At 41.0% G+C, this 22,423-nt stretch overlaps 1 pseudogene; it reads left to right on the top strand.

The window, feature by feature from the left end:
- The window catches only part of LOC138096928 (zinc finger protein 91-like), a 112,823-nt pseudogene that overhangs the window by 2,625 nt on the left and 87,775 nt on the right, over positions 1-22,423 (top strand).

The following is a 22,423-nucleotide window of genomic DNA, read 5'->3' as shown; positions in this document are numbered from 1 at the left end:
CAGCAGCAGCAGCAGTGTCCATAAAGTGAAGTAAAACTTCAGCTCTGCCATTTAAAGAATGTCCATTAAAATATTTGTCAAGAGATGCAACAGCAACATTATTGATTTTAAATTGTTTCTGTTGAATATTCAAGACTCTGAAAAACTGTCAGAAAGATGTATAATATATACTAAAAAGTTAAAATGATTCTTGCCACCAAGGTTACAATCCTATTAGACCTGTAAAATCTGTAGAACTCAAAGTTCAAAGTCAAGTATGAATTCTTTCCTTACTATTCTACTTCATTGCTGTTGAAAATGGGCATTCATGGAGCAGAATTTTCAACATTACTAGTTCAAATAAGGTTATTAAAAATGTGGCACACTGAGCCCACCACAGCATGTTTGGAGCAGAATGTGCTTTTAAAAATATTTCCCTTTTTTTTTTTTGATAGACAGTTTATCTTGTGTCACATGAGGACAGCACTCAAAAATAAATATGTCAGTGTTGATCTGATTATTTTATAATTCCTCTTCCAAGTCATAACAGTTTCTGTGGTAGTTTGTGGATCACATCTCATCCATTTTTCTTGGGGCTAAAAATATGGTAGAAAATGTTCAGTTCAGTTCAGTCTGTCGTATCTGACTCTTTGCAACCCCATGATTGCAGCATGCCAGGCCTCCCTGTCGATCACCAACTCCCAGAGTTGACTCAAACTCATGTCCATTGAGTCAACGTTGCCATCCAACCATCTCATCCTCTGTCATCCCCTTCTCCTCCCGCCTTAAAGCTTTCCCAGGATCAGGGTCTTTTCAAATGAGTCAGTTCTTCGCATCAGGTGGCCAAAGTATTGGAATTTCAGCTTCAATATCAGTCCTTCCAATGAATATTCAGAACTAATTTCCTTCAGAATGGACTGGTTGGATCTCCTACAGTCCAAGGGACTCTCAAGAGTCTTCTCCAACACCACAGTTCAAAAGTATCCATTCTTCAATTCTCAGCTTTCTTTATAGTCCAACTCTCACATCCGTACATGACTACTGGAAAACCATAGCCTTTTAGACAGACCTTTGTTGACAAAGTAATGTCTCTGCTTTTTAATATGCTGTCTAGGTTGGTCATAACTTTTCTTCCAAGCAGTAAGCGTCTTTTAATTTCATGGCTGCAGTCACCATCTGCAGTGATTTTGGAGCCCCCCCCAAATAAAGTCTGTCACTCTTTCCACTGTTTCCCCATCTATTTGCCATGAAGTGATGGGATCAGATGCCATGATCTTAGTTTTCTGAAAGTTGAGCTTTAAGCCAACTTTTTCACTCTCCTCTTTCACTTTCATCAAGAGGATCTTTAGTTCTTCATTTTCTGCCATAAGGGTGGTGTCATCTACATGTCTGAGGTTATCGATATTTCTGCTGGCAATCTTGATTTCAGCCTGTGCTTCATCCAGCCCACCGTTTCTCATGATGTACTCTGCATAGAAGTTAAATAAGCAGAGTGACAATAGACAGCCTTGACTGTATTCTTTTCCTATTTGGAACCAGTCTGTTGTTCCACATCCAGTTCTAACTGTTGATTCCTGACCTGCATACAGATTTCTCAAGAGCCAGGTCAGGTGGTCTGGCATTCCCATCTCTTAAAGAATTTTCCACAGTTGATTGTGATCCACACAGTCAAAGGCTTTGGCATAGTCAATAAAGCAGAAATAGATGTTTCTCTGGAACTCTCTTGCTTTCTTGATGATCCAGCGGATGTTGGCAATTTGACCTCTGGTTCCTCTGCCTTTTCTAAATCCAGCTCGAACATCTGGAAGTTTACAGTTCACGTATTGTTGAAGCTTGGCTTGGAGAATTTTGAGCATTACTTTGCTGGTGTGTGAGATGAGTGCAATTGTGCAGTAGTTTGAGCATTCTTTGGCATTGCCTTTCTTAGGGATTGGAATGAAAACTGACCTTTTCCCGTCCTGAGTCCACTGCTGAGTTTTCCAAATTTGCTGGCATATTGAGTGCAGCACTTTCACAGCATCATCTTTCAGGATTTGAAATAGCTCAACTGGAATTCCATCACCTCCACTAGCTTTGTTCATAGTGATGCTTTCTAAGGCCCACTTGACTTCACATTCCAGGATGTCTGGCTCTAGGTGAGCGATCACACCATCGTGACAGTGGGTCATGAAGATCTTTTTTGTACAGTTCTTCTGTGTATTCTTGCCACCTCTTCTTAATATCTTCTGCTTCTGTTAGGTCCAGACCATTTCTGTCTTTTTTTCAGCCCATCTTTGCGTGAAATATTCCCTTGGTATCTCTAATTTTCTTGAAGAGATCTCTAGTCTTTCCCATTCTATTGTTTTCCTCTATTTCTTTGCATTGATCACTGAGGAAGGCTTTCTTATCTCTCCTTGCTATTCCTTGGAACTCTGCATTCAAATGGATATATCTTTCTTTTTCTCCTTTGCTTTTCACTTCTCTTCTTTTCACAGCTATTTGTAAGGCCTCCTCAGACAGCCATTTTGCTTTTTTGCATTTCTTTTACTTGGGGGTGGTCTTGATCATCCTGTACAATGTCATGAACCTCAGTCCATAGTTCATCAGGCACTCTGTCTATTAGATCTCGTCCCTTAAATCTATTTCTCACTTCCACTGTATAATCGTTAAGGATTGGATTTAGGTCATACCTGAATGGCCTAGTGGTTTTCCCTACTTTCTTCAATTTAAGTCTGAATTTGGCAATAAGGAGTTCATGATCGGAACCACAGTGAGCTCCCAGTCTTGTTTTTTGCTGACTGTATAGAGCTTCTCCATCTTTGGCTGCAAAGAATATAATCAATCTGATTTCAGTGTTGACTGTCTGGTGATGTCCATGTGTAGAGTCTTCTCTTGTGTTGTTGGAGGAGGGTATTTGCTATGAACAGTGCATTCTCTTGGCAAAACTCTATTAGCCTTTGTCCTGCTTCATTCTGTACTCCAAGGCCAAATTTGCCTATCATTCCAGGTATTTCTTGACTTCTTACTTTTGCATTCCCATCCCCTATAATGAAAAGGACATCTTTTTTGGGTGGTAATTCTAGAAGGGTCAGTGGTGGCCTGCTGCAGGATTAGGAGCACAGACTAACAGTGCATGTGTGGGATCTTTTGAGGTATGTCACCATTATCTTCATTACCTCAACCATAGTTTGGCCCCAGGTAAATAGCAGGGAGGGAACGCAGCTCCACCCATCAACAGAAAATTGGATTAAAGATTTACTGAGCATGGCCCCACCCATCAGAACAAGACCCAGTTTCCCCCTCTGTCAGTCTATTCCATCAGGAAGCTTCCATAAGCCTCTTATCCTTTTCCACCAGAGAGTACATAGACTGAAAACCACAATCACAGAAAACTAACCAATCTAATAACATGGACCACAGCCTTGTCTAACTCAGTGAAACTATGAGCCAAGCTGTGCAGGGCCACCCAAGTCATGGTGGAGAGTTCTGACAAAATGTGGTCCACTGGAGGAGGGAATGGCAAACAACTTCAGTATTTCTGCCTTGAGAACCCCATGAACAGTATGAAATAGTAAAAGGATAGGACACTGAAAGAGGAACTCCTCAGGTTGGTAGGTGCCCAATATGCTACTAGAGATCAGTGGAGAAACAACTTCAGGAAGAATGAAGAGACAAAGCAAAAACAACACCCAGTTGTGGATGTGACTGGTGATGGAAGCAAGATCCAATGCTGTAAAGAGCAATATTGCATAGGAACCTGGAATGTTAGGTCCATGAATCAAGGCAAATTGAAAGCTATCAAACAGGAGATGGTAAGCGTGAACGTCAACATTTTAGGAATCAGCAAACTAAAATGGACTGAAATGGGTGAATTTAACTCAGATGACCATCATATCTACTATTGTGGGCAAGTAGATAGAGGAAATGGAGTAGTCATCACGGTCAACAAGAGAGTCCGAAATGCAGTACTTGGATGCAATCTCAAAAATGACAGAATGATCTCTGTTCATTTCCAAGGCAAACCATTCAATATCACAGTAATCCAAGTCTATGCCCCGACTAGTAATGCTGAAGAAGCTGAAGTTGAACGGTTCTATGAAGACCTACAAGACCTTCTAGAATTAACACCCCCCAAAAGAAAATATTATTGTGTAAAAATTATATTCTTGTCTAATAGCAGCCACTCTCCTAAATGAAAACCATGTCTCTGAACTTGCCATTTCCATCATGGGTCATAATAGGAAGTGTTCTCACAGCAATATGGCATCTGTATTTTGTATTTCAGGGATGGTTGACATTCCGGGATGTGGCCATAGACTTCACTCAAGAGGAGTGGGAATGCCTGGACCTCGGTCAGCGGGAATTGTACAGGGACGTGATGGTAGAGAACTATAGGAACCTGGCCTGCTTGGGTGAGGATGACTTCTTTCCAGAATCGCTTATCTAACCTCAGGGTTTTGGTTCCTTCATTTCTAGAATGTCTTCTGAAATTTTCTGTTCCACACATTTGTTTCAGATCTCTGCTTTCTAGGGGAAATGGCTATCTGTGAGTTTATAAAGAAAGCCTTCATGATGGTTTGTTATGCTTGTAACCTCTTCTGTCTTCATGTAATCTGCCTCCTTCTTCTAGGTTGGTGGTGGTTGTGTAAGTTCTGTGGTATTGAATAGTTTTACCTTCTCTTAGTTTCACATTTCCACTACTTACTTTTGCTTTAGTGACACTTGACCAGAATCTCTGGACCTGACTTTTTTTGTATTAGTTAGCATTATATAGGTACTTTCAATAACGTATTTGGGGAAATCATTCTCTAGGCTGTATTAACATCCACCCATGCATTCTCTTCTCACATGACTACATATTGGGTTGGAAACTGATGAATCTCTGGCACAACAAATATTCCTTTCTCTGATGAACAGGTCTTGTGGTCTCTAAGCCAGATTTGGTCACCTTTCTGGAGCAAATGAAGGATCTCAGGCATATAAGGAGAATGGAGACAGTAGGCGTATACCCAGGTAGGTGTGAATGGATGGAGTCAATGATTCAGGTGAGAAGTCCAGTGAGAGACCTAACTGGGAAGGAAATCTAAACCAGAGTGGCTATATATATGTATACTTGATTCTATGAGAATCAGTGAGGAAGTCTTCCTTTGTCAGGTGGTTTGGGAAGATCTGCTTCATTGGAAATGATTTTGGAGAAGTCTGGATTTATTTCTGTGGCTGTCATAGACAGCTATCACCTGCCCCATTCTGTCTCTTTAATCAATTCATCTCCAGTGGTTGCTTTTCTCATTCACAGTGAGAGCTAAAATTCTCCTCTTGGCCTGTGACAACCTGCATGAGTTGGCTGCTTTTTCACTTCTTGGGGATCCTAGGAAAACTGTGCACACTTCTGAGTGACTATATGATGCTCCTTTTAAAGTTTGTTTCTACCTTTAAACAGAACTGTGTAGGTGGAGTCATAGACATACTGCCAAAGTCCTAGGAATAGTTAGGACAGATTTTTTTTTTTTTTTTTTCTGATTTATAGTTTCCAATCCATTGGAAACTGCAGATATGACCTTATTCATGTCAAACTCAAGTAATGCCTTTACTGCATAAAGCAAAACCTCCCTAAAATGGGAAAATGAAAGTCTCATGGTTACTTTAAAGGTTCTGTTCTCTTTATACGAACTCATGTTAAATACCTAAGTGTATTTGTCTCAATTCCTGAATGGTAAAATGCTTTAATATATTCAATTACCTCAAAGAATTTTTAAATAAATTGGCATAAGAACTTAGAACATTTTCCATATTTGTAATGGTTGTGTCAAACTGTTAAGATTTTTTGATAATATATAGAAATACTTTTATTAAGTTCTTAGTGGAGTGTAGCTGTTTTACAAAGTTTCTCTGCTGTACAGCAAACAGTATCAATTATACATATATATAGCCACTCTGTTTTAGATTTCCTTCCCAGTTAGGTCTCCAAAGAGTACTGAGTAGAGCCCCATGTGTCTCCATCATATTTTTAAAGTCTCACTTCTTTTTTAATTTCTTAAGAACTGCTACTTTGTCAATTTATCTTGTTTGTTATGAGCTTCCCTGGGCTCTGTCTTATATGTCCTCACTTGCTAGGACATTAGTTCTATGTCATATCATTTATGATTTTTAGATTCAAACATCTAATAGAACATTCTCAAATAAAAACACAGGTGATAAGAAGTGAATTAAAGAATTAGTAGGCACCTAGTACTTGTGAAAATGTTTGGTGACTCATGTACACCCATGGCGGATTCGTGTCCATGTATGGCAAAACCAATACAGTATTGTAAAGTAAAATAAAGTAAAAATAAAAATTAAAAAAAAAAGAGGACTTTAAGCAAAAAGTAATCATTTGATTACTTCTCTAGTCTTCACTTAGTTTTTATCTAAGCAGGTTTTTATGTTGCTCCTTCCTCTACAACGTATTTCTTTGTCCTCTCATTTTGTCACATTTTCTGTGTTTGTGGTCTCCGTTCTGCAAGCTGCAGGATCCTGGTTCCTCTTGCTCCTGGTGTCTGTCCTCTGGTGGGTGAGGTTGGTCAGAGGTTTGCACCCTTATCCCCTTGATAGACTTTTGATTGTTGTTACTGTGACCTGAGCCTGCCCTGGATATTAAGGGGAGCTTCCCCTTGGCTCTTTGGCTGTCACTGCCCTGTCTGTGGTGGGGTCTGCTCCCTGGTTTGTGGAGTAGAAGCCCCCAGATCTGTTTCTTCACCGTGATTCTAATCTGTGGTCGAGGCAGGTGGGATTGGAGCACACCCACTGGGAGAGAAGCCGCTGAGGATTGCTCCTCTGGGGATGTTCACCTCGGGGAGTGTTCTGTGTGTCACGTTTCATGCCTTGTGCAAGCTCTCATGTGACCCTGGTCGGCACTGCCCTTGGCCCCACCTCAACCATGGGTATCCCAGCACATGGCCCTGCTGTCTCTCAGATGTTCTTTTCACCAGGTCACCAGCATAGATCCTCTGAAGTCAGGGCCCAGGATTGCATTCATCGTGAGGCTGGACCCACTGTGGTGCTCTGGGGGCAGCTCAGATTCCGGCCTGGCCCCACCCCCTAGTGTAGGAGCCCACAAAGTCTACAGCTGCTTACGCTATACCTTCTGTGACTGGGGGCGCCCTCCTTGTCCACTCAGATGTTCTAAAGGGGCTGAGTTTACAAAGATAGCTGTGATGGTATAGAAACAAGTTTGTGCAAATTCCAGTAGAGATATCAGCTTGACTTCCTTAAACTGCCAGACCCTGGGGCTCAGCAGTGCTTCAGCCCCCTCTGTGCATGTGGATAAACTACAGGTACCTGCTCCCAAGGTTTCCCAGAGTCCACCAGTCTGCCCTGGTAATGAGGGGCACAGAGGAAGAGGCAACAGCTGGATTCATGAGAGCACCCACCCTAATGGAGCCCTTCATAGTGCCTGGTGAGGAGAGGCCGGCACAGGGGGAAAGAGGCTGTAAACAATGGTGGGTCTTGGCTTTGGACATCATTCAACAATGGTGCTCTACTCTGTGGTGGTTCAGGTTTCCTCTCCAAGCATTTCTGTTTGCAGGGCTCCTCCCTCCCTGCCTTTCCTGCAGGTTGTCTCCTCACAGCCCACAGCAGTCCTCTGCCTGGGTCTGCTCTCCAGACCTCACATTCCAGCACCCAGCCCTTGTCTGCAGTGGTGGACACCCTCTCAGGCTGGGTGGGCAAGGCAGGGGTCAGTACCCTGTATACACGTCTCACTCTGTCCTGCTGCCACAGACTGTTGCCATGTTCTCTTCCCACAGAGGATGAGGCTCCCCTTCTGTCTCAACTGGGCTCCCCCAGTGAGGGTCTTCCCCAGATATGGAGACCTCTCCTCTCTTCAGACCCCCCCAGGGTTGCAGGCCCCATCCCACTTCCTTTCCTGTTCTTTTTCCTTCTTCTTTCTTTTGCCCTTCCTAGCTCAGCAGGAATCTTTCTTGTCCTTTTAGATTTCAAAGGTCCTCTGCTAGTGTTCAGCTGGGCTCTGTGAGAACTGTTCCATTTCTGATGTATGCTTGATGCATTTGTGGAGAGAAATGAAGTCCATGTCTGCCTAATCCTCTGGCATCTTGATCCTCCCATCTCTATTTGATTTTTAAGCTAGTGAAGAGTTCATCAATTTTCTCTAAATCTTTAAGGATATTCACTGAGAATAGTAGGTAAGAAAACTGATTCTTTGGTGTCTTTCAGCTATGTCTCCTCAAGACACCCAGGATTTGATGCCAAAGAAACCAAGGGTAGAAGATTTGATCCCAAAAGCAAACCTAGGAATATATGAAAGATTTCACCTCAGAAACTTGCAATTAATGAAAGACTCAGAACATACAAAGGCATGTGAAAGACAGAGAGGATGTTTATATGGACATAAAGAAATTGAGACAGTTACAGATAATACAGACATTACTGCAGAAAGAAATGAGCTACATGAGTCAAACTGGGGGAAACACCCATTTCAGTCTTCAGCATCTGCTGAGAAGTGTAAGTTTTTCAGAAAAAATTTACATCGTTTTTTGAAACATACTTGTTCTCTGAAAGGAAATGTGGAAAATCTGGAAGGTCCTCCAGTCTCTACTGTAAATACTCATTCAAACCACTCTGAGCATAGGCTTCAATTAAATATGCGTTTAAATATGTCTGAAAACCAGAAATTTAAAAATGTTGGGAAAAACTCACAATGTCATCAGTTTGAGGGATCTGTGAGCAGAAAGTCATTATTCTTCCACCAACAGATATTTTCTCTCCATTCCAAGGTGTATAATGTTGATGATAATGGAAGAGATGTAATCCAACCATCATTGTTCAATACATCCCATGATATCGTTAATACAGAAGAACCATCCATGTGTAATAAAATGAGTCAGACCTTAAGTAAGAGCTCCAGCTCCAATAATTACACAATTATTTACGATGGAGTGAAGGTCTATTCACGCAATGAAACTGGGCATAACTTTGAACAAGACTCAAACTTTCTGGAACATCAGGGAGCTCACTCTTCACACAAGGATTGTAAAAGTAATAAATGTAGGAATATCTTTTATCAAGCATCAGGTCTTCCTCTAAATAAGAATATTCATAATGGAGAGAAAACTTACAATTGTAGTGAATATGGTAAAGTTTCTAATCAGTCTTCAAATCTTATTCAACAGCAGAGGATTCAGAATCCACAGAAACATTACAAGTGTAATAAGTGTGGGAAAGTCTTTAGTAACTCATCTAATAAAAGTGAACATAGGAAAATACATTCAGGAAGGAAACCTTTCAAGTGTACAGAATGTGCCAAAGCCTTTAATCAGAGTTCAAATCTTAGTCAGCATCAACAAATCCATACTGGCAGGAAACCTTATAAATGCAAGGAATGTGGCAAAGTGTTTATTTATTTCTCAAATCTCAGTCAACATCAAAGAATTCACATTGGGGAGAAACCTTATAAATGTGCAAAGTGTGGCAAAGCCTTTAATCAAAACTCAAATCTTACTCGACACCAGCGAACTCATACTGGAGAGAAACCTTATAAATGTAAGGATTGTGGCAAAGCCTTTAGCCGGCGCTATGGTCTTACTCAACACCAGCGAATTCATACTGGAGAGCGACCTTATAAATGTAAAGAATGTGGAAAAGCCTTCAAGAAAAACTCAAATCTTACTCAACACCAGCGAATTCATACTGGAGTGAAACCTTATAAATGTAAGGATTGTGGCAAAGCCTTTAGCCAGCGCTATGGTTTTACTCAACATCAGTTAATTCATACTGGAGAGAAACTTTATAAATGTAAAGAATGTGGAAAAGCCTTTAGTCAGTCCTCAACACTTACTAAACACCAGCGAATTCATACAGGAGAGAAACCTTATAAATGTAAAGAATGTGGAAATGCATTTAATAAAAAGTCAACTCTTACTAAACACCAGCGAATTCATACTGGAGAGAAGCCTTATAAATGTAACGATTGTGGCAAAGCCTTTAGCCAGCGCTATGGTTTTACTCAACATCAGTTAATTCATACTGGAGAGAAACTTTATAAATGTAAAGAATGTGGAAAAGCCTTTAGTCAATCCTCAACACTTACCAAACACCAGCGAATTCATACAAGAGAGAAACCTTACAAATGTAAAGAATGTGGAAAAACTTTTAATCAAAATTCAAATTTTACTCAACATCAGAGAATTCATACTGGAGAGAAACCTTATAAATGTAAAGATTGTGGCAAAGCCTTTAGCCAGCACTGTGGTTTTACTCAACATCAGTTAATTCATACTGGAGAGAAACTTTATAAATGTAAAGAATGTGGAAAAGCCTTTAGGGATTCCTCAACTCTTACTAAACACCAGCGAATTCATATAGGAGAGAAACCTTATAAATGTAAAGAATGTGGAAAAGCCTTTAGTGATTCCTCAACTCTTACTAAACACCAGCGAATTCATACAGGAGAGAAACCTTATAAATGTAACGATTGTGGCAAAGCCTTTAGGCACAGCAGTCATCTCACTAGTCATCTGAGTGCACACACTGGAGAGAAACCCTAGAAATGAAATAAGTGATGGAAGAAGTTTGTCCTAAACATGCATGTCAGAAATCATGAGACCATTGATATAAGAAAGATATGAAAGGATGTAAAAATGTAAAAGAAAAAAAATGTAGAAAAATGGTTTATTGAAAAATGAAATCTAAATAAATTCCAGAAAATCCATACTAGAAAGCTTTACATCAATCGTGTTTTCCAAAGTTCCTCTTGAACATCGACATCCTAGGAATCAGCTAACTAAAATGGACTGGAATGGGTGAATTTAACTCAGATGATCATTATATCTACTACTGTGGGCAGGAATCCCTCAGAAGAAATGGAGTAGCCATCATGGTCAACAAAAGAGTCCGAAATGCACTACTTGGATGCAATCTCAAAAATGACAGAATGATCTGTGTTCCTTTCCAAGGCAAACCACTCAATATACCTGTAATCCAAGTCTATGCCCCAACCAGTAATGCTGAAGAAGCTGAAGTTGAACGGTTCTATGAAGACCTACAAGACCTTTTAGAACTAACACCCAAAAAAGATGTCCTTTTCATTATACGGGACTGGAATGCAAAAGGAGGAAGTCAAGAAACGCCTGGAGTAACAGGCAAATTTGGCCTTGGAATGCGGAATGAAGCAGGGCGAAGACTAATAGAGTTTTGCCAAGAAAATGCACTGGTCATAGCAAACACCCTCTTCCAACAACACAAGAGAAGACTCTACACGTGGACATCACCAGATGGTCAACACCACAATCAGATTGATTATATTCTTTGCAGCCAAAGATGGAGAAGCTCTCTACAGTCAGCAAAAACAAGACCGGGAGCTGACTGACTCAGATCATTAACTCCTTATTGCCAAATTCAGACTTAAATTGAAGAAAGTAGGGAAAACCGCTAGACCATTCAGGTATGACCTAAATCAAATCCCTTATGATGATACAGTGGAAGTGAGAAATAGATGTAAGGGTCTAGATCTGATAGACAGAGTGCCTGATGAACTATGGACTGAGGTTCATGACATTGTACAGGAGACAGGGATCAAGACCATCCCCATGGAAAAGAAATGCAAAAAGCAAAATGGCTGTCTGGGGAGGCCTTACAAATAGCTGTGAAAAGAAGAGAGGCGAAAAGCAAAGGAGAAAAGAAAAGATATAAGCATCTGAATGCAGAGTTCCAAAGAATAGCAAGAAGAGATAAGAAAGCCTTCCTCAGTGATCAATGCAAAGAAATAGAGGAAAACAACACAATGGGAAAGACTAGAGATCTCTTCAAGAACATTAGAGATACCAAGGGAACATTTCATGCAAAGATGGGCTCAATAAAGGACAGAAATGGTCTGGACCTAACAGAAGCAGAAGATATTAAGAAGAGGTGGCAAGACTACACAGAAGAACTGTACAAAAAAGAACTTCATGACCTGGATAATCACGATGGTGTGATCGCTCATCTAGAGCCAGACATCCTGGAATGTAAAGTCACGTGGGCCTTAGAAAGCATCACTAAGAACAAAGCTAGTGGAGGTGATGGAATTCCAGTTGAGCTATTTCAAATCCTGAAAGATGATGCTGTGAAAGTGCTTCACTCAATATGCCAGCAAATTTGGAAAACTCAGCAGTGGCCACAGGACTGGAAAAGGTCAGTTTTCATTCCAATTACTAAGAAAGGCAATGCCAAAGAATGCTCAAACTACTGCACAGTTGCACTCATCTCACATGCTAGTAAAATAATGCTCAAAATTCTCCAAGCCAGGCTTCAGCAATACGTGAACGATGAACTTCCAGATGTTCAAGCTGGATTTTGAAAAGGCAGAGGAACCAGAGATCAAATTGCCAACATCTGCTGAATCATGGAAAAAGCAAGAGAGTTCCAGAAACACATCTATTTCTGCTTTGTTGACTATGCCAAAGCCTTGGACTGTATGGATCACAATCAACTGTGGAAAATTCTTCAAGAGATGGGAATACCAGACCACGTGACCTCTTGAGAAATCTGTATGCAGGTCAGGAAGCAACAGTTAGAACTGGACATGGAACAACAGACTGGTTCCAAATAGGAAAAGGAGTGCCTCAAGGCTGTATATTGTCACCCTGCTTATTTAACTTATATGGAGAGTACATCACGAGAAACGCTGGACTGGAAGAAACACAAGCTGGAATCAAGATTGCCGGGAGAAATATCAATAACCTCAGATATGCAGATGACACCAGCCTTATGGCAGAAAGTGAAGAGGAGCTAAAAAGCCTCTTGATGAAAGTGAAAGAGGAGAGTGAAAAAGTTGGCTTAAAGCTCAACATTCAGAAAACGAAGATCATGGCATCCGGTCCCATCACTTCATGGGAAATAGATGGGGAAACAATGGAAACAGTGTCAGACTTTATTTTTTTGGGCTCTAAAATCACTGCAGATGGTGACTGCAGCCATGAAATTAAAAGACGCTTACTCCTTGGAAGAAAAGTTATGACCAACCTAGATAGCATATTCAAAAGCAGAGACATTACTTTGCCAACTAAGGTCCGTCTAGTCAAGGCACTGGTTTTTCCTGTGGTCATGTATGGATGTGAGAGTTGGACTGTGAAGAAGGCTGAGTGCCGAAGAATTGATGCTTTTGAACTGTGGTGTTGGAGAAGACTCTTGAGAGTCCCTTGGACTACAAGGAGATCCAGCCAGTCCATTCTGAACCCTGGGATATCTTTGGAAGGAATGATGCTAAAGCTGAAACTCCAGTACTTTAGCCACCTCATGCAAAGAATTGACTCATTGGCAAAGACTCTGATGCTGGGAGGGATTGGGGGCAGGAGGAGAAGGGGACGACAGAGGATGAGATGGCTGGATGGCATCACTGACTCGATGGACGTGAATCTGAGTGAACTCCGGGAGATGGTGATAAACAGGGAGACCTGGCGTGTCGCAATTCATGGGGTCGCAAAGAGTCGGACACGACTGAGCAACTGAAATGAACTGAACTGAACTGTAGATAGTAATCCACAGTTAAAACAGATAGCAAATTGATATGTTAGTGTGGATCACAAGATGAAAGGTTGATGTTTAGAAAGGTAAAATTATTAGTAATGTATCCTTGTTTATATTGACATGATTTGTGATTATTTGAAAATGAATGTAATTCAACTCTCTAATTACTCCATGATATACTTCATTTCTAGTGTGTATGCAAACTTATGTTTCTGATGCTTGGTACCTCAAAGATGAGAGAAGCCCTCTCTCTAAGGAGAAATCATTTATATGTATTCTCCATTAGAAGATTAAGGGCACAGTAATGTAACATGTACAGTAAACATCTAAATGGAGGTGTTTGTCATTCATGTCAAGCATCCCTGTAGGTCACCATGATGTAAATGTTCAGGGAATAATTCCACATACTAAAGATGTAAATTATCAAGTTATGTTTTTAAAGGTCAATATAATGACAGTTCACTGAAATCTTGATGTGTTTTATAATATCAACAGAAATTATGAATATTTGACATATTTCAAATAACCTCTGATACCCTATAATGTATGGGAAACCTTTCCCAGAAAATTCCTGTAATTACTGTAAGTCTTCTTTCTTAAATGATTGGCCTCCATTTTGTAACCATAGAAACCACAACTCTCAGATCATTATATCAGAGGAATGAATATCATTGTTTATGCTTGTAATCTGTCTTTTAATCAAAGTTACACAGTGGAGTATAAAAGGTTTTTATTCTGACTGTGTGCGATGTTCAGACATGTTAATCAATAAAACTGAATGACTTCTTGTGGTAAAGTTGGTGTGAATGAATGAAGTGTTAACCTACCACCACCATTAACCTCTTATTAAGGTTGCATGGAAGAGCACATAACAATAAACTCTTGTAGCACAGTGGGATGGCATCTGTAACAGTTAGTTTCCTTACTACCCTTATGCCTCAAATCATTTGATCATGTATTTCCCATCATTTATCCTTTGTACTTTTTCCCCCCTCTGTAACTGCAGGGACATTGTGATGGTTCTAATAAGAAGGACCATACAGAGTACTGTTGAGAGCTTCCCTGACTGCTCCGTGCTGTTGCTGCCTCAGCGTCTGTCTGGGGAGCAGGCAGCCTGCAGATCCTTGAGCTCACACCAGCCAGTCCTGTGAGCACCTCCACTAGGTGACCCCCTTCCTTGTGATCAGAAGTCTGGCTGAACCCCAGGGTCTACTTCACAGGCCCCCCCTTCAGTGACACCCTCAGAGCTCACCAGATTCCTGCTCCTCTGGTTTGAATGGACCCATCCACACTCAGCCTGGGGAGCCCACAACACTTCACCCAGGGTCACTTAGAAAGGCCTGAACCCCAAATACTGGAACGTTCTCTGCCTGATTCTAGCCTTGACCTCCCTCAGAAGTTCCCACCCTAAATCTTCCCCTCCTGAGAGGGCTCAGCTGTGCTGAGTGTGAGGCCTGGAGCTCTGGGTGTCTGAATATGGGTCTTGGGAAAGAAACATCAGAATATATGGGAAACTTGGTAAAGATTCATTTCTGCACCTCAGACCTGCAGATTCATAACTTCTTGGGGTGGGGACCTGACCACCAGGCATTTGTATTCACTGAAATGGTTCAGAAAGAATCTTTAGCCAAGTGGTTTCCATCTGTTCCCCATCAGGATCACGTGACCAGTGTCAGGAAATGACCTCACTGATGCCCTCCCAACAGAGTTCTGTGTTGGTCCTGTGGGAGCATCAGTGTGGTTTGCAGGAAGTGCTTCAGGGGATTCTAAGGGGAGGCCCGGGTTAAGGACGTGGCTCCTGGTCCGTTTGTGAGAGCTGAGGCCCAGCTTCAGCCCGAGGAGAAGCAGCAGGGCTGGTCTAGCTGGATTTGGACCGGGGAAGTCAGTCAGCCCACATCGTCTGTGTGAGCAGAGGGTTAGGAGCTCTCTATGGGGAGAGAACAATCAAGAAATAAGTCCACAGTCTGGTCTCCAGGTAGGAAGTGATTGTTCCCAAACCTCTCCTGAGACAGAGGACAGGAGAGGTGGGCTTTTTTCAGCTTTTCAACGTCGTTTTGTCTGTAGGTGAAGTGGTTGCAGGTTAAAGAGATGTGCGGATGCCTTTGAAGGTATTTTCTCAAGACACAGGTGTGAATTTGCAACATAACATTCCCAGAGAAGACATAGCAGGAAGAAGAGGAGGAAACGGCAACTTCTCAGGTAAATGTCCTGTCCGGGGTCTGGGGCTGTGTCTGCTTTTCCTCCTGAAATGCCTGGATTGAGAATCTGCAAACCTTTACTTCTCTGCTTCTAATATTTTTGCCCAGGGCATTTGTTATCAACTTATTTTTTCCCTTTTTTTTTTTTTTTTCTTATAATAGTGAAGACTGGCTCTTTAGACTACATCTCCCTTAATCCTAGAGTCTTTTGTGCATCGTCTGTATCCCAGCTTTCTATGGAGTATGACAAATTCTCAACGTGAATTAATGACTCTCAACTGGTGAAAACATTTCCTTTGTGTGAGATCAACCCAGGGAGGCATAGGTTCTGAGAATCCTATTGGGATGTGCTTCACTCTTGGGATCTTAGAGAAATAGGGGAAAATTAGTGATGAATTTACATGTAGGTGCAACTTCAGACATTTAGAAAAGGATTAAGAAAATGTCCTTATAAATAGAATTACCTCAGCAGTCCAGAATTCCGCAGAAAGTTTGCGGAAAAGATGGAGAAGAAAAATGTGAGACACTCTTCTCTATACTGGCAGGAAGGACTCATGCTTAACTGTACTTTTAATATACAGAACATTGGAAGTTATATGTGAAGTGAAATTAGCATCAGTTCAGTTCAGTTCAGTCGCTCAGTCGTGTCTGACTCTTTGCGACCCCATGAATTGCAGCACACCAGGCCTCCCTGTCCATCACCAACTCCCGGAGTTCACTCAGACTCACGTCCATCGAGTCAGTGATGCCGTCCAGCCATCTCATCCTCGGTCGTCCCCTTCTCCTCCTGCCCTCAAACCCTTCCAGCATCAGAGTCTTTTCCAATGAGTCAATTCTTCGCATGAGGTGTCCAAAGTACTGGAGCTTCAGCTTTAGCATCATTCCTTCCAAAGAAATCCCAGGGCTGATCTCCTTCAGAGTGGACCGGTTGGATCTCCTTGCAGTCCAAGGGACTCTCAAGAGTCTTCTCCAACACCACAGTTCAAAAGCATCAATTCTTCGGCGCTCAGCCTTCTTCACAGTCCAACTCTCACACCCATACATGACCACAGGAAAAACCATAGCCTTGACTAGACGGACCTTAGCTGGCAAAGTAATGTCTCTGCTTTTGAATATGCTATCTAGGTTGGTCATAACTTTTCTTCCAAGGAGTAAGCATCAGCAATTTGTTAATAACATGCTAAATTTCTCAACTGGGGTAAAAATGCTTATTCACTTTAATTTTTCATTAGAGATTTTAAGAATGATTTTTTCCATTTTCTGTGATTATCTCCTGGCTTGCAACCCATGCCAGGTTCTAAAATGGTTGCTTTCTACATGTGCACAGTCACAGCAAAAAATATAATTTAGAAGGATTCTTTTTTAATAGAACATACAAGTTGTATTCAGACTTTTGGGCAAAAGAAATTCTCTTATTTAGCTGTTCCATATGAGTTTGATTGCTTTTTGATGATAAGTTCCCCCAAATTTGTTACTTTTAATTTGTTTTTACCTGACCTATATTTCATGAATGTAAATGACAATTTTGACTAAGTACCATTAATATGGCATTGAATTCAAATATGACTCTCCCATATATCTATTGCTAATAAAATGATATGTTTAATTATTACCCATAATCTATTTGTAACTTATAAACTTATTTTCCTTCTTGATTATTGATCATTTTATGATTTGTTATGCCTTGGTGAGGAGTTACAGAAATACTTTTAAATTTACACTTTTTTTCCTGCATCTTTTAAAATTTATTTTCTCTTTTTATTTTTTCAATTATTAAAGTATGATAACACATTTACAGAAGACTTGGAAAATACAGAACAAAGTTACATACAGGTCCACTATATATTGCAATTATTTTTCTACATAGATAAATTAAGATTTTTAGTTGGAGTTTCACTATCAAACTTCCAAAAATTAATAGAATGAGCAGACAGAAGTAGACGGATGTTTGTCGTTGTTGTTCAGCCACTAAATTGTGTCCAACTCTGCAACTCCATGAACTGCAGCACTCCAGGCTTTCCCGTCCTTCACTATCTCCTGAAGTCTCCTCAAACTCATGTCCATTGAGTCAGTGATGACCTGAAAAGTGCTGTGAACCAATTCAACATAATTAAGATTTATTTTTAAAAAATTATACAATTTTCACACAGCAGCAGAATACAAATTCTATTAAAGTTCCCATAGACGATAAAGTAGGAGACACTGGACTATACCAAGGGACATGAAACAAGGTGCAAAAATTTCACGGTTTAAAGGGATTGAAATCATACAGAAGCTGTTCTCTTATTACTGTGGAATTATGTTAGCAATCAATATCAACAGATACTTGAAAATAGCCCACATATTTTCAAGTGCAATGTAACATTTACCAAGACAGGTCTTTGACTTAGCCATTGAAAGTCCCAATAATTTAAAACACTGAAAAAGCACAGAGAGTGATCGCAGAGAAGAAAGTGAGAAGAGGTGAGGGAGTGACATAATTTCATTCTCTTTTCACTGTTTAAGGAACTTCCACCCCGTCCTCCAGCCTGGTTGTTAACAATTTACCTGGCCAGCACCAGGGTAGGAGGGTTTCCGTTTCTCCATAACCTCTCCAGCATTTATTGTTTGTAGACTTTCAGACAAAGGCCATTCTGAATGGGGTGAGATGGTACCTCATTGTAATTTTGACTTGGATTTCTTTAAGATTTCATGATATTGAAACATTTCCATGCGATTTAAAAAAAAAGAAAAGAAAAACCAGTGTGAGTAAAACTGACCTCTGCGGATTGGCCTCTTGACCCTCTGTCCTGTTTTGAATTCTTTTTCCAGGACCTGCCCGAGGACATCTGTTGAGGAAAGGGCTTTTTTCCTTACGTCCTCCTGGCCTGGTGAATCATAAGCACCGGTTTTTCAGTTGTAGTTACCAACAGCTACCACGAGGAGGCAACACTTCTTCATGCTCCACTGCTTTTTTTTCCTTCGTTATTTCGTTTTTATTTTCTATTGGAGTAGAGTTGATTTCCTTTGTGCTTGTTTTAGGTTTACAGGAACTTGATTCAGTTATACATAGACGTATATCTATTCTTCTTGTGGTCTTTGCCCATATCTTCAGTGTTCAGTAGACTTCCCTGTGCTATTCAGTAGGTCCTTTTGGATTATCTAGCTGATAATAAGTAGTGTGTATATGTTAATCCGAAACTCTTAATGTCTCCCTTCCCCTACCCTTTTTTTTTAACAATCATTAATTGGTTTTCTAATCTGTGATTCTGTTTATAAATTAACTCATTTGAATTAGTTTATGGTCCCACCTGTAAGTGAAATGAAATTTCTCTTTCCCTCTCTGACTGACTTCACTGCGTAGGCCATCCGTGCTGCTGACAACGGCATTTTTTTATGTTCGTTTTGCTGGCTGTGTGTATTCCAGTGTCTGGGTGGGCCTTCATTTCTCGATGGACAGTTTGGTTGATGCTCTGTCTTGGATATTGTCAATAGCGCTGCCCTGAAAAAGGAGGTGTATATATCATTTTAAATGATGATTTTCTCAGAATTTAAGGCAAGGAGTTAAAAATCATGTGGAAACTCTATATTTAGTGTTTTAAGGAATGTCTATACTGTTTTCCTTTGTGGCTGTTCCCACCCGTTTCCATCCCCGCCCACAGTGTTGGAGGATTCCCTATTCCCCATGCCCTCGGTAGCATTCAGTCTCTGAGGCTCTTTTGGAAGATGGCCATTCTTCCAAAATGGGGTATCAGATAATACCTCGTTGTAGTTTTGATTTCATTTCTCTAATAATTATTGATGCTGAGCATCTTTTAATGTGCTTAATGGCCTTCTGTATGCCTTCTTCGGAGCTGTGTGTATTTAGACCTTTGGCCTGTTTTTCTATTGGCTCTTTTGTTGTGTTTGTTTGTTTGTTTTTGAGCTGCATGAGCAGTTTACATGTTTTGGAGATGAAGTCCATGTAGGTCTTTGTTACATTTTTTTCCCCATTCTGAGGGTTGAGTTTTTCTTTCCTTTAGGGTTTCCTAAAGGTCAGTGAGGTCCTTTTTGTTGACTTTTGTTTCATTTTTCATTACCCTAAGTGGTAGATCCAAAAAGAACTTGCTGTGATTTATACCAAAGCAAATGTTTTCCTCAGGAGATTTAGAGTAATCATCCCACCATTTAGATATTTAATTGATTTCAGGTTCTTTTTTTGTATGGGGTTAGGGAGTTGTCATAATTTCATTCTCTTTTCCTTTGTTTAAGGAACATCCACCTCATACTCCACGGTGGCTGTTCCCAACTTGCATTGCCAGCATCAGTGTAGGAGGGTTCTCTTTTCTCCACAGCCTCTCCAAACTTTACTGTTTGTAGACTTTTTAACAAAGGCCATTCTGATCAGTGAGAAGTGATACCTCATTGTAATCTTGGTTTGCATTTTTCTAAGATTTCAGGAGGGTGAAACTTTTTCACTATTATTTTTTTAAGAAATGTAAAACTGACCTCTCAAGAGTAGCCTCTTGGTGTTCTGCCCTGTTTTGATTCTTTTTCCAGGCCCTACCTGAGGATATTTGTTGAGGACAGATTTTTTTCCTTCTTTACCCCTAGCCTGGTGAGTCTTGACTCCCCAGAAACAGATGTTTTTCAGTAACCAAAAGTGGCCACAAGTTAGCAGCATTTTTTCACGCTTCGCTGTTTTGTCTGTTTGTTTTGGCTAATTTAATTTTTATTTTCTATTGAAGTAGGGTTAGGTTCACAGGAACTTGATTCAGTTATACATAGACCTATATCGTTTCCTTTTCAGGGTTTGTCCCATGTAGGATCTTTCATTTTGTTCAGTAGACTTCCCTGTGCTATTCAGTAGGTCCTTTTGGATTATCTATCTGATAATCTCAACCTCTTAATGTCTCCCTCCCCCTACCTTCTTTTAAATAATCACAACTTGGTTTTCTAAGTCTGTGAGTCTGTTTCTATTTATGAATTCATTCATTTCTATAAATCTATAGATTACACCTGTAAGTAATATGATATTTCTGTTCCCCTTTCTGACTGACTTACCTTAGTATGGTAAATCTTGGTCTACCCATGGTGTTGACAATGGTACTTTTTCTCTCTTTTTGATGCCTGAGTGTATTCCAATGTGTAGGTGGACCAGTGACTCTTCATTTCTCTATTGATGGACATTGTAGTTGATGCTCTGTCTTAAATATTGTCAATAGTGCTGCCCTGAAAATAAGGAAGTAAGTATTATTTTAAATTATTATTTTCTCCAGATCTAAGGCAAGAGGTACCGAGCTTGCAGGTACAGGTGGTGACTCTATATTTAGTGATTTAAGGAATGTCTCTACTGTTCTCCTTCGTGGCCACACCCACCTATTTACAGCCCCGCCCACAGTGTAGGGGGATTCCCTGTTTCCCTCACCCTCGACAGCACTTAATGTTTGTAGATCTTTTCAAAGATGGCCATTCTGAGGGATGTGAACTGATAACTTGTTCCGGGGAAATTTCTGCCCTAAACCCTCCCCTCCTGAGAGGTCTCAGCTGTGCTGAGTGTGACAGCTGAAGCTCAGGGCTTCTGAGTGTGGGTCTCGGGGAAGAAGCATCAGAACAAACAGGGAACTTGTTGAAGACTCATTTCATGGCTCCACCTCAGACCTGCAGATTCATAACCTCTTCGAGTGGAGCTCTGACCTCATGGGATTGTATATACTGAAATAGTTCAGAAACAATCTTTGAAGTGAAGTGAAAGTTGCTCAGTTGTGTTCAACTCTTTGTGACCCCAGGGACTATACAGTCTATGGAATTCTCCAGGCCAGAATACTGGAGTGGGCAGCCATTCCCTTCTCCAGGGGATCTTCCCAAGCCAAGGATTGAACCCAGGTGTCCCGCATTGCAGGCAGATTCTTTACCAGCTGAGCCATCAGGGAAGCCAAAACCATCTTTAGCCAAGTGGTTTCCATCTGATTCTCATCAGGATCATGTGACCAGTGTCAGGCAGTGACCTCCCCGGTGCCCACCCCACAGAGTTCTGTGTTGGTCCTGTGGAAGCATCCGTGTGGTGTGTAGGAAGTGCTCCAGGGGATTCTAAGGGGAGGCCCAGATTAACGACGCGGCTCCTGGTCCATTTTTGAGAGCTGAGGCCCGGCTTCAGTCTGCAGAGAGGCAACAAGTTCTGCTCTGCATGGGCTTTAAAGGGGCAAGTCAGTGCAGCCCACACACCCCGTGTTAGCAGAATTTGGTGGGATTTATATGAAGAAAGAAGTGTAGACAACAACAATTCCTAGATTGGTCTCCACGGAGGAGCTGATTGTCCTGGATCTCTCCTGAGACGAAAGACAGGAGAGGTTGGCCTTTCTCCCTTTTCAAGGTCCTTCTGCCTGTGGGGGTGTTAGGAGCAGGCGAAGGAGCTGTGCTGACGCCTCTGAAGGTGTAATCTTATGATGCTGAGGTGATTTTTACCCATAACCTTGAGGAGAAAACGACCCAGGGCAGGAGGAAAAAGAGGAGGAAATGGCAGCTTCTCAGATAAATGTTCTGATCCAGATCCAGGTGAGAAGCTGTGTCTGCTTTTTCTTCCTTGAACGCCCTGGATTGAAAACATACACATTTTAAATTCTCTGTTTCTGATATTCTTGCCTGGTGAGGTGGTTTTCAACTATTAAATACTGTTTCTTCTTTTATTTTTATGAGTCACAATGAGGCTATTCTCTCTCCATGAGCCTCTCCTCCTTGTCTGCCTCCAGGCTCCCTACAGGCCATGAAGCATTCCCAGTATGAATTAACAGCTTTCACTTACTCAAAAT

The sequence above is a fragment of the Capricornis sumatraensis genome, chromosome 20 (assembly GCF_032405125.1).
Source record: "Capricornis sumatraensis isolate serow.1 chromosome 20, serow.2, whole genome shotgun sequence".
NCBI classification, from domain to species: Eukaryota; Metazoa; Chordata; class Mammalia; order Artiodactyla; family Bovidae; genus Capricornis; species Capricornis sumatraensis.
This window is presented reverse-complemented; position numbering and strand designations above follow the sequence as displayed.